The sequence below is a fragment of the Hipposideros armiger genome, unplaced genomic scaffold (assembly GCF_001890085.2).
Source record: "Hipposideros armiger isolate ML-2016 unplaced genomic scaffold, ASM189008v1 scaffold_734, whole genome shotgun sequence".
NCBI lineage: Eukaryota > Metazoa > Chordata > Mammalia > Chiroptera > Hipposideridae > Hipposideros > Hipposideros armiger.
In genome coordinates, this window is record NW_017732084.1 from 247219 (window position 1) to 260100 (window position 12882).

The following is a 12882-nucleotide window of genomic DNA, read 5'->3' on the forward strand; positions in this document are numbered from 1 at the left end:
CCCCTGGCACACATACGCACAGAGAGAAAGAATGAAAGGATTTTCCTGTGCCCGAAGGCACAATGGCAAAGCTAGAGTGGTGTCAAAACCCTTTTGTTCATTCATTCATTCATTCAGTCAGTCAGTCAGTCAGTCAGTCTTCATCATCCAGGCAGGGTGCTGGGCCCTGGAGATTGATGCTAAAAGACCAAGTGTCTGCCCTCACGGGGCTTACGCGCCAGTGGGGAAACAGACAACAAACAAACACACAGACATAACCTGTGTCGGCTCAATGGGGAAACAGAGCAGCGTCAGAGAGTCAGAAGGTGCCGGGTGGGGGTGGGAGTGGCTATTGTGCAAGGAGGCTGGGGAAGGCCCGCTGAGAACGTAGGTGTGACCACAGGTCTGAGGGGGAGAGGGGCCATCTCGGAAGTTCCTGGACTCTCTGGGAGTCATGCATTGCGTCCACAGGGGGCAGCCAGTGCAAAGGCCCTGCGGCTGAAGGACGGTTTGTGTGTCTGAGGAGCAGCAGGAAGGTGAATCAGGTTTGAGAGGAGAGAGCAATGGGAAAGTTGTAATTGTTGAAATCAAAGACACAGCCAGGGGCCCCTCAGATGGGGCCACATGGATCCCAGTGAGTGTTGTGGGCTTAACTCCAACTGGGATGGGAGCCACTGGAGTGTTCCATCTCACCTGTAGGTCACTGGTGGAGAGATGCAGGGGCCTTGCATGTGCAAGCCTGGAGTTGTGGGGTTGGGCCTCAGCTGGGGTTTAAAGCTGGGAGTTGTGGGAGAATTTAAAGTCAACAAGTGGGATGCAGAGAGAAGTGGCAAGCTGGTTTCTAAGGTGGCTTCCACGATCCCCACCTCCTGGGGGTCACATCCTTGTGGGATCCCCACCCCTTGAGTGTGTTTGGGACCTATGGCCTCTCTAACTTACAGAATATAGCAAAGGTGAAGGATGCGGGTGATAACATTACCTTGTATTTCTACCGCTGTTACCTTGTCAGACTGCCATGCTCACCTTCAGGACACTCTCTCTTTGGCCGGCTTTGAAGAGGTGAGCTACCGTGTTGTGAGCTACCCTGTGGACAGGCCCACCGGGCGAGGAGCTGACAGCCAGCAGGAACCGAGCCCTCGCTCAGGCAGCCTCCAAGGAACCGTGTGCTGCAACAGCTGTGAGCTTCCCCAGTCCAGGCTCAGATGAGACTGCAGCCCGCCGCCATCCTGACTGCAGGTCTCTGACACCCTGAGCAGAGGACCCAGTCAGGCTGGGCCTGGACTCCTGGCTCCCGGAGATGGCAAGGCAATCCTTGGGCGTTGCCCAGAGCCTCCAGGTTGGTGATCACTTGTTATGCCATAGCAGAAGACGGGTGCAGGAGAGGAAAGGGGGGCTCAGCAGGGAGCCCCGGAGTGAGCCGCAGTTGCCCCAGGCGAGCCCCCATGTTGGTGGCACAGCTGCAACCCCAGAGCTTGTCAGAGAATACCACATCCCAGCTGATCTGAACACGGTAGGCTGAGCAGTGAGCCGCGGCTGGCAGGCGCCCGAAAGCCAGCCTCTCCCTCAGGGGCTGTGTGGTACACACGGCAGCAAATTAGCTCTCAAGAGGAAACAGAACATATGGATCAGGAGATAATGCTTCCTTATAAATGAGAGCCCTCTGGACGACACTGCCTCCACATCAGAGAGGGCGCTTCCTCTCTTTTCTTTCCCATCAGGCTCCTTACAGGAGCCAGACCCTCTTGCACAGTCAGTGTGCTCTGTGGTGATTTGCATGGGGTGTTTATTGTCATCTCGGATGTTTTCCAGCTTGTCTTCCAAGTCGTAAAGGGCAGAAGCTCCTGGGTGCCTCTGTGACTGCCCAACCAAGTGGCTTCTGGATTCTCTCCACTGGATTCCAAAAAGCGCCACTCGGTTTCCGTGCCAGCTCGGGTCGCTCCCCCGACTGTGTCTTTCCCCACTGATGGAACACTAACAGACAAAGGGAGAGGAGGCGATACCTTTTCTAACTGCACACCCGTTAAGGAGCCTTTTCATTCATTCACCAAGCGTTTACTAAGCACCTACTACAAACTAAACACCGTCCTTGACCCTCAGGTGCAAAATAAACTGAGGCAGGGTCCTTCCGTGGGCACTGATGTCACCATCTGAAGAACCACTCTTCAGACAATTTGTCACCTGAGGACTCATGCCAGAGGCCTCACCCTTTGCTTTTCTCCCTCCTGCCTGCGTGTGAGTACCCGCCCCATCAGTAAGTGGGCAGGAAAGTGAACAGGTCAGGCCAGCCCATCTCACTACTTGACCACAGATCTTGTTAAAACCATAGCTTGGTCAGCAAAGAGGCAGACAGGACAGGATGCCCAGGCGATGTCTGCAAACCCAATGTGGGTGCCCAGTGTAACTGAGCACATGCCGGGAAGATTACGTGCTTTCCCCCAAGAAGGATGACTTTCCTGCGTTTTCTAACTTCTGTCAAGTGTATTCATGCAACCGTGAAATTCATGGATTAAAAAATTAGAACCTGGGTTAGATCCCATTGATAGGTATTGATAAATGGTTATTGCATGCAGGGTAAACTGCGTCTGTTCCAAAGGGCTCTAGCTTTCCGTAGTTCTAATAAGATCAGAAGCGTGAGTCAGAAGGTTTGGTGCAGCATGAGTTCAGTGGGTACAAGAGCGAGTCTTTTGTTTCTTTTTGTAAGATCAAAACTTCCTCCAAAAAGTCTTGTTGAAAAAGAAACAGACTCCTAGATACAGAGAACAAACTGATGGTTGCCAGATGGGAGGGGTGTTAGGGGGAGGGTGAAAGAAGGAAAGGCATTAAGAAGTACAACTGGCAATTATAAAATAGTCATGGGGAAGTAAAATACAGCACAGGGAATATAGTCAATAATATTGTAATAGCTGTATGGTGCCAGGTACTAGACTTATCGGGGGATGACTTTGTAAGGGACATAAGTTCTAACCACTATGCTGTACGCCTAGAACTAATATAAGAGTGTATGTCAACTGTCATTGAAAAAACTAAAGCACTTCGTTTGCACTGAACCGAACGAGTCTTGTTGGACAACCCTTGATTCCGCCCCCATCATGCACCAGGCGTGTCCTAGATGCTGGGGGTGCAGCAGTGACCACGACTCGTGGCGCTCACAGCCCAGGAGGTGCTGAATTGCACTGAGCTCTGCTTTAATGTGGGGTTGGGAACAGCCTTAGTCACTGATTTCCCATTTTTGGGGGCATCAGAGGAGCTTTGGTCTAGGTTTTGCAATTTGGCTAATTTGAATCTACACCTCCAGGGTGGATGGCAGTTAGCGACCCAGATCAAAGAGACCTACTATGCTTGTGGAGAGGACAGCTGTGTTTCTTCTGCATTAAAGGCAGGAGCCTCTTTCCAGAGACAAGCTGGTCTTTGGTGCACAAATGTGCAAACTCCACCGGCACAGCCCACTGGTCCTGCAAAGCCACGACCCCGCTCCGGTGCTGTGCGTGTGCGTGTGTGTGTGTGTGTGTGTGTGTACGTGTACGCACGTGTGTGTTGGGTGCATAACCCTGAGGGACTCAGCGCCCAGGGGTCTGAGTTCACATAGTTACAGAATGCTGAGGAATGGTGTTCCTCAACAAAGCATGTTAGGTGTTTGGGACACACTTTTGATGGGATTATTATAGACTGAGCAGCTGCTCCTGCCTTCATTAGAAAAAAATCATGGTGCCCATACTGGGAGCTAATTGTCACCACCAAAGCACTGATGACGCCTGATTTTGCTAGTTAGAGGCATACCTGGTGACTCGTCTCTCAGTGGTACCAAGACTCGGGCAAAGAAGCTATAAAAAGTAACAGCTGCGCTGATGCCAGTGCTTCAGGGACACATGGAGCTGGGAACCTGCTCAGGTTTCAGTCCCCGGCATGGTGTGTGCAGTCGGCCAGCAGGCTTGGGGGCTACAGAGGGGCAGAGAAGGGGGGACACACCCTGCGGGGAGTGTCCCTAAGGACAGGATTGTGAGGAGGGAACTGAGCCGGCTGAAACGGTTTCCACCTTTCCCATGTGAAGGCGGAGGAATAGGAACAGGGGTGTATGTGAACACAGGACTCGACTCACTGTGACTCTGACAGGCAGGGAGAGAGGGGAGCACGGGCTGGGGTGTGTCCAGCCTGTAACTGGCCATTAGGGGACTGTTCCACATACAAAGTCCTTCTGAAGACATGGTCTAGATGCAGTCATGGGCCCCACTTTTAGTGGCCTGATCCTGGGGTGCTGGTTAGGGAGCATGCCAGCAGTGTGGGGAAGGAGGGACACACCAGAAGTGGGGTGCAGCCTCATGGTCCTATTAGGAGACTCTGAGGCCACTGCCTTGCGACCCTCCATTTCCCGGTTCTACGGGGTGACACTCCGAGGCCTTCGAAATATAGACCAGGACCCACGGGGTTACAACATGAACCAGTTTAACGTGGATGGGTGACAATGCCTCCTTAGCACACAGCCCTTGAAAACTGGCCTCCAACTAAACCAAATAATTTGACATTTGGGCAGGCGGGTGCAATTGTGAATCTGCCCACACAGAACATTCTTGCCCAAGATGTTGAGCAGGAAGCAGAAATGGCGTGAGCTCTGGGTCTAACGGGAACTTTCTATTTCAGAGGTGACAGCAGCAAAACACATACAGGCACACGCGCGCGCACGCGCACACGCACACGCAGACTGACCGTCCTTGGCCACTCTGTGCCTTCGTATGAGTTCTAGTGCCTTCTCCGCCCCGATCCACCTCGCACTCAGGGACAAATCCTCCTGACAACACCCACCTCCACAAACACTTCTCAGACTCCTTATCTGAAAGCAGATGGTGGGAGGCTGACCTCTCTCCCAGGAGACCCTGTGAGGATGAACCTGTGTCTGCGAACGACGCCTCTTGAATAATTGGCTCATTATGGAAGCACTCCCCAGCCTATCACGAGTGAGGAAAGTTCTGGAAGCTGAAACTAGTCTCAGGGGGTGGGGTGGGCTTTTATTTGAAAAGGAAGATATTGCCGTCAAGCTGAAGACTTCAAAAACATTTTGCCAAAGTAGGGCTCAGGTGATGTAACCAGGTCAAATGCCTTTCTCACGGCTTATACTTAAGGACGCGTCTCCTAAGCAAAGAGCCCTGAGACGTCCAAAGGTGTAAAAAGGATTCGGAAGAAAATTGAGTGAACTCAGCCAGGAGGTGGGGTGGGAGTGTGTCTGTACCTTGGAGTGTGGTGACCCAGATTGTTAAAGAGGGCTTCCTTAACGTTTGCAGAGGCAGACGTTTTTTAATTTAATTTTATTTTTTAAGTATTCCTTTCTTTGAAGACACAGAAAGAGCATCTTAACCCGAGAGAAATGCTTAAATGGGAATAACTTATTCATGATTCAGGGAGAGGGAGAGGCACAGAGAAGGAAGGAGGGCCAACCCAAGGGCACGTCATAGACACACCCCTCAATGGCAGCGAGCTGCCGGGTTATTAGGTAAAAATACAGGATGCCCAGTTAAGTTTGAATGTCAGATATACAACAAAACATTTTGTAGTATAAGTATATCCCATGCAGTATTTGGGATATACTTATACCAAAACCGACTTGTTATTTATCTGACGTTCAAACGTAACAGGGTGTCCCGTACTTTATCTGGTTACCCTAATCAGGTAAGACTTTCTGGGAAGCCTGATGAGGTGTGTCTTAGAACTGCCTGCTCAGGGGCATTTGTCCATCGTTGCCTGTCCCCATTTGTCAAGGGCTGCCACATGGGCTGTCAACTCCTCTACACTTATAATTATTGACCTGAGAGGGCTGAGCAGGTTGGCATGGGCTCCCACACCCCACTGGGCATCAGAGAAGCCTGGGGATGGGAGTTCAAAGTAGACCGCAGGCCCCAGGTAAGGTGCTGTCAGGTTGCACCTGCATGAAGCCGACCAAGACTGTGCAAACTGGTTCCCATGACAGCGGCTGGAAGGAGAGCGAGCGAGGCCAAGAGGGCCCACCATGGCGTCCAAGGGATGTCGGGACCACACAGGTTCTTGGGAAGGAGGGAGAGCAGGCGTAGGTCTAAAGGACTCATTTATTGGTTCACCCAACAGATTCTGAACATGGAGCCGCGGTGTGCAGGATGGTGTGCAGACCCAGACCTGCTGCCTGCTGCTTCTGCTCTTCATGGCAGGTACGCTTGAACAGCCCAGGAGGTCACCTGCGTGACAGTACGGACTTGGGCTGTGCGATCCCCTGCTGCTTCCTGTTTACCTGGAATAGGACCAGGCCTGGATGTTTGTTATCCTAAAATCCTCATTATAAGTAAATAATTCAGCATGTGTGCACCGGAAGCAGAGAGAACAGAGAGCATCTGGGGCCTTGAGGCGGGAAGGACACGCACATGAGAGCCTCCAGGGCGTGAGGGCCGGTGTGGTGGGAGCCCTGCCAGGAAGACAGGAAGAGCACGGAGGGAGCTGAAGGGACAAGACCACACGGGGTTCTGAGCCAAGATGAGATAACAGTAGGAAGCCCGGGAGGGCGGGGAGAGGGGTTGTTACCAATGGAGAGTAATAATCTCATCTGCATTTTTTAAATTGCATTTTTTAGTCCTGAAATAATGGTAGAATCACCTGTGGATGTAAGAATGAATACAGAGACATCCTGGGTTTTTCCCGCAGGCAACAGTGCAAAGTCATCGTACAATATCACAACCAGGACATTGGCCTTGAAACAGGCAAGACACAGAACGTTTGCATCTCCACAAGGATCCTCACTGCTGCTCTCTGATGCGCACATCCACTCCCTGCCTTGTTTCCATGGCTGGAACCTGCAGCCCTCGCCTGAGTAACCGTAATGAGAGTGGACATCTTGACTTGTCCCCGCTCTGAGGGGGAATGTGTCCAGTTTCTCACTATTAAGGATGATGCTAGTTGTAGATTTTTATTTTTTATTTTTTGGTAGATGCTCTTTATCAAGTTGAGGAAGTTCCCTATATTTCTGTTTTTCCAAGAATTTTTGTCATGAATGGTTCCTGAGTTTTGTCAAATGCATTTTTTACATTGATTGATATGATGATGTGATTTTTCTTTAACCTGTTAAGATGGTGGGTTACGTTAATTAATTTTCAAATATCATATCATTTTGCATCCCTAGATTGAAGCATGCTTGGTCATAGTGTATAATTTCTTTTACATGTTGCTGAATCCAATTTACTAATACTTTGCTAAGGAATTTTTAAATTCTATATTCATGAGGGATGTTAGTCTGTAGTTGTCACTGGATGATTTTTTGTTTTTGTTTTTTTTTTGTATTGTCTTTTTCTGGGCTTTGGTATCAGGGTAAATTAAACCTAGGTTCAGAAAATGAATTGGGAAGTGTTTCCTCCTCGTATTTTCTGGAAGAGAGTAAGTGTAATTAATATTCTCTTTTAAATGCTTGGTAAAATTCTGCAGTGGAGACTTCTGGATAGAGCTACATGTTTAATAGATTGCTTTTGCTGCTGGGTGAAGAATGAGTCGGAAATTTTAGGTACAAGATGGAACAATTTGAAATGGAGATGTCCTGTCTTGCTTCAAATATAAGGAAATACTGGGTCAACTATAACACGCGAACCATAGATAAGGGAACAAAAAGATAACACATAAAGGAGGCAAGATCAGAAATAAGACATGAATGGGTAGATTTGAAAAGTAACCAAAAGAAATTCTAGAAAAGAAAATTATGAGAAAAAAAGTCTACTCAATGGATGGATTGAAGAAGAAACTAGATACAGAGATGAAGAAAACATTAATGAAGTGAGGAGAGCGGAAGAAATCAGCCAAAATGCTGCACAGAGAGATAAAGAAATGAGAACCTAATGAAGACTGATAATGAAGATTAAAACTCTACAAGAAGCCTGAAAGGGAGATAATGAAAACAGCTCAAATACGGAAGGAGCAGAAGACTATAAACAGAAACCCCAGCCTAGACACAGTGTGATGAAACTGCAGAAGGTTGAAGAAACAAAAGGGTGTTTTACATGTTTCCGGAAAGAGAAGAAAACTGTCTATAAAGGAATGACGTTAGAATGACAGCACATAAGTGTCACAAGCCATCGGAAAGATACTTCAAAGGGCTCAGTGGAAGTGACGATGGGCTGTTGGGGTTCAAGGTTGAAGACCAAATAAGAGCATCCATACATGTATTTCAGAGAAATAAGGCGTCATATTCAGAGGCCCTTCCTTAAATGACCTCAAAGAGAAGTCATTCCTATTAATAAAATATGTAAATATATTACGTAAAGGTCAAATGTTGGCAAGGGTGTCGAGAGACAAGAACTCCTATGTAGCTGGTGGGTGTGTGACGCCACAATTCTCCTTTGGAGAGTGTTTCACATTGGCTCATAAAGCTGACATGTGCAATTCTAAAACCTAAAAATTCCGTGTTTCTCTTCATGACCGACACCAGAAACTCTAGAACAGACCCACCAGGTGAGGAGCACAAAGATGTTCCTTGCAGCACGGTCTGTAAGAGAGAGGAGAGCACGGCATGGACTAATGTGCATCCGCTGGGAAATGTGTACATAAATTGCAGTCTAGGGCCGGCCGAGTGGCACGTTGGTTAAGAGCTGGCTTGGGACGCCAGAGGACACCGGTTCGGATCCCACATATGAGGGCCAGTGACACTGCCCTCTACAGCTAAGATGCTGAACAACAGCTCAACCTGGAGCTGAGCGGCCGTCCAGAAGCCAGCGACTGATCTGCCTCGCCCGGGAAGAGCACAATGATGGTGCCAACTTGGGCCAGTGAAGCAACGTCCTCCACAACTAGACTGAAGAACAAAACGACAGCAACTTGTCTGTTCCCCTTCCCCCAATTCCCCAGCACTGTTCCCATCCCCCCAATTCCCGAATAAAAATCTTAAAAAAAAAAAATTGAAGAAGAGACAATACTGCCTAACTCATTTAAAAAAAAAATTGCAGTCTAGTTCTCTAATGGGATACTATTCAGCCACTGGAAAAATGATTGTGTTTTCTTTGAATCAGCCTGCATGGTGCTCAAAAAATGAGGTTGAATTTTAACAGGCATAAGAGAATTATATGTACAACATTGTCTCGCGTATGTAAATAAGTCACACTTTAGTCAAGGCTATTGCAATAGGGAGAGGGATGGTGCTCAATTCTGAATACAGCAGTGATAAGTTTATAGCCAAGGAACAGGGTGAGGGGGGTCAGTGGGTAAAACCTACAAGGAGACATCCAGGGTAGAGGGATTCTTGCTAAACCGATTTAAAAGATTCTTGCTGAAGGCAGGCTAGAGTGATCAGATATCAGTGGTGGGGGGTGAGGGATTTGATCAGCTGTCAAAGGTGAGGGGATTCTTGCCCAACTGACTTGGCATGATTCTTGCTATAGCTGGACATGGCAGGATAAAGACAGGACCCAAGGATGAGGCATAGTCGAAAAGGGAGCTCAGAGGAGCCTGACTCAAGTTCGTTCAAGGAGAGAGCCTTCGTCAATACATAGATTTTAATACCCGAGTGCTTCCTGTGGGAGGACGAGAACGACATCCGAGAAGGGCTTTAAAATGCCCAGGTTATTTCTTTTATAGCCCAAACAATCTGCATTGAGATAACGAACGATATCTGTGAAACATGTTGAGTACCCAGGAGCGTGTTACATTTTTTCTGAGCGCTTCTCTATACCTTGGATTTAAACAGATTGGATGGAGGGGAGTGGTCACAGGGGCACCAGTGGCAGAGGTGTCCAAGGTTCACACCAGGATCGAAGGGCTGGAGCTGGAGAGAAGGCTGAGGACCGGCTAGGAGCACAGATCTGAGACCAGCCAGGTCATTGCTTCAGTGTCATTGCTGCATACGAAACACCCCAACACAATGGTGGCCTGTTGTCCCTCTGTGAAGTGACCGCCAGCTCTTCCAGGCTCACCTAGACCCACTGGCTGCATTTGGAGGCTGCCTGCCTGGGTTCAGCTGCTGTGGCTGGTGTGGCTCACCCACTCTCTCCACGAGGTCTTCCATGCCATGTCGTGTCTCAGCAGCACTCAAGGGGACGAGCCCCAGTGAAGAAGCACTTCCCAAGCCTCTCTATCCCTTTTGCGGATGTCCCATGCCAGGGCTAGTCACACTGTGAGATGGAAACCCACATGCGAATGAATGGTGGTCTGATCCCCTGGGGGCCACGACTCCAACAATCTGCACAACAGTCTTAAAATGATTAAGCTCATGTGTTGATATAGAGATAAAGAGCAGCAGAAAAAAGCCATCGGCAACTGCGGGGGAAAATATAACGGATGAAGCTATTGAAGAGCCAGGTGGGTAATCTGCCCTGCTGTACATTAGGAATTCTTAGCAAAGTCCCCTGGTGGCCACCAGCAAGGCAGTGTGCAGCAGGACTGGAACCAGCCTTCCCCTGGGTGCGTCGCTGGTGGGTTTTTGTCAAGGTGCTGCCAGTTTTCTTTGCCTCAGCACCTCCAGCACCTGGGAAAGTGGCCCAGCGCAAAGTAGGTCCTCCGTAGGAACTGTTGGATGTGGAGTAGAGCACCCAGGGTTTCCGACACCAAACGAGCCCAGGGATGTCCTTTAGTTTCCATTTCTTGCAGCTGTTCTTCATATACTCACACCTAAGCAGAGATGCACAAGGTTGCAGGCAGCCCGGGAATCGCGGAGTGAATTCACAGCAAGCTGAAAAAACTGCGTTGTGTCACGTCGGTAACTGAGAGTCAATATCAAGGCTCTCGCTTGCCCAGGAGGGTTGGACACCTGGCAGAGCCTTGTGACGAATGTCAAGGAAGGAAGGGAAGTGACAGCCACCGAGAGCCAGACATGAGCTTCACAAGCATCATCTCTCTTAATCCCCAATTCCTTCCTGTGAGGCCAGCAGGTGGGTCCCCAACGGCAGACAGGAGCCTCATGCTCAGGGCCCCATGGCTGGTACTTGGGAGTGGGGGGGGGGTCCACATCGTCTGAGTTCACAGCCTTTCCCCTGAGGCCCATCACCTTCCAGAACCATCCATACTCTGAATTGTAAGCTCATGGTGTGCAGTGATCATGGATCATTTTGTGGAGGCCACTGCACACTAAAACCTTCCCCAGGGATGTCTGCGCCCTAGGGGACATGCTTCTCCCCGGGTGTTTTTATCTTCACTAACTTGTGGTGCTGTTTCATCAGGTGTGCGTGTCCGGAAGTGCCCGGGGATAGGCCCAGCTTGTCCGCTGGACACCCACATCGGGAGGAGGCTCAAGGCAGGGCTAGAAAATACTTTCTTCAATTAGACAGATCAGGTCCCTGCCTCTTCCAGGAAGCTCTCCTTGATATTCATCCACATTTCTGTTAATACATGTTTCCTGAATCAGCAGCGCACGAGCATCCTGTCTTGCTTACGATTGTCACTCTGCTACTTCAGGGGACTTTGCCAAGTTGACTAAAGACATGGTTCCTTGGAGGGCCAGGAAGGATGGACTCCGGCGATGCCTGAGGGCTCCCAGCCCCACAACTGGGCTTATGGTATTTTTTAAATAATAAAAGCACAGATCCTAAAGGCTTTATATGGGTTCTTTTCTTTAATCCTCAGACACAAAGAAACTTTTGTAGAGGGATGCTATTATCGGGCCCATTTACAGATGAGGAAACTGAGGCCTACGGAGCTTAAATAGCTTGCCCCCGTCACACAGCATGTAGAGTGGGCAGCGAGGGTTCACACCTTGGTGTCTGAAGCGAATGCCAACTTCGCCCACCCGACTCGCGGCCTGTCGCCTCTGGCGCTCGCACACCTTTTGGGTGAGGGTAAGGTCTGAAGGGGAGCAGGGGACAAGTCAGGAGTCCTTCCAGCTTCTTGCTGAGTAACGGTCTCAGGCTGAATCTGGAGATTTCTGCTCCCCTTTGCTGCACTCCTCAGCTGAAGGCAGGGGCAAAAGCTGGGGCAGGGAATCACACCCGTGTGCTCCCTGCCTGCCGGCACCGAGGCTGAACCTCCACGGCTGGGGCAGCTCGGGGGACGGGGTCAGGAAGCAAACGGAATGGCGATTTTGAAAGCACTCGGATTAGCCTGGAGGCTGTTCCACGGTTCCATCCGAGCTGGTGCCCTGAGGGTTTTCTGTATGGCCTCTCCTACTTTCGTTATTATTATTGTTTCTCATCAATACCAGAGGCGGTTTTCCGGATACTGCAGTGAGCCAGGATTCTGCTGTGTACGCTTTCACATGCAAAGCGTGCATCTTAAAAATGGAAAGACAGCCGTTGCTGGGAGCAAGGCCTTTGACTTCAGCCTCGGGGTCCTCCTTGACTCAGAGTCACCTCGTGCAGGGGCGGCTGCATCCAATAAGAAAGGAGATGACTCAGGCTGGCTAAGGGGTCCTACTCCTGGTTTTATTTTTATTTTTCAGCTCCACGTTCTATAGGCCAAACCAGGGATTTGCTCTCGGAATCAGTTCCTGGAAACGGGAAGAGAGAGCAAAGCATTAAAGCGACCAGGAGAGCCATTTGGAGGGGGGTTGGGGGGGGGAGAGGAAAGTTTCCTGGTAATTTTCAAAGCTGTGATTTATTGCCATCATCAAGAATTAATTGTAGCCTGAGGTCCCTGGAAGGAAGGGGGGAAGAGAAACAATATGACAATTGCACATCTGGTGGCAGGCACAGCTGCTTGTACTTAGAAAAGCCGCCCCGTCACCGGCTCCCTGAACCCCAGCACATGGTCCTCCCTTGCAGGCTGCCTCCTGGGGCCAGAGAACCATCACCATTTGGAGCATTATTAACATCTCTTCTCTCCCTGGGTCCGAAGGAGGAAATCACACTCTCAGTACAGCTGGCATCCGCGGCTTCAGTTTTGAAATGAAGACGTGCAGCCCGTGGTCTCTGGTCTGTCTGCTCAAGGTAACCTCTGGCGATGCGTTAGGTACTTAGTAAGCTCTCTGGTCCAGGCAGTGTAGGA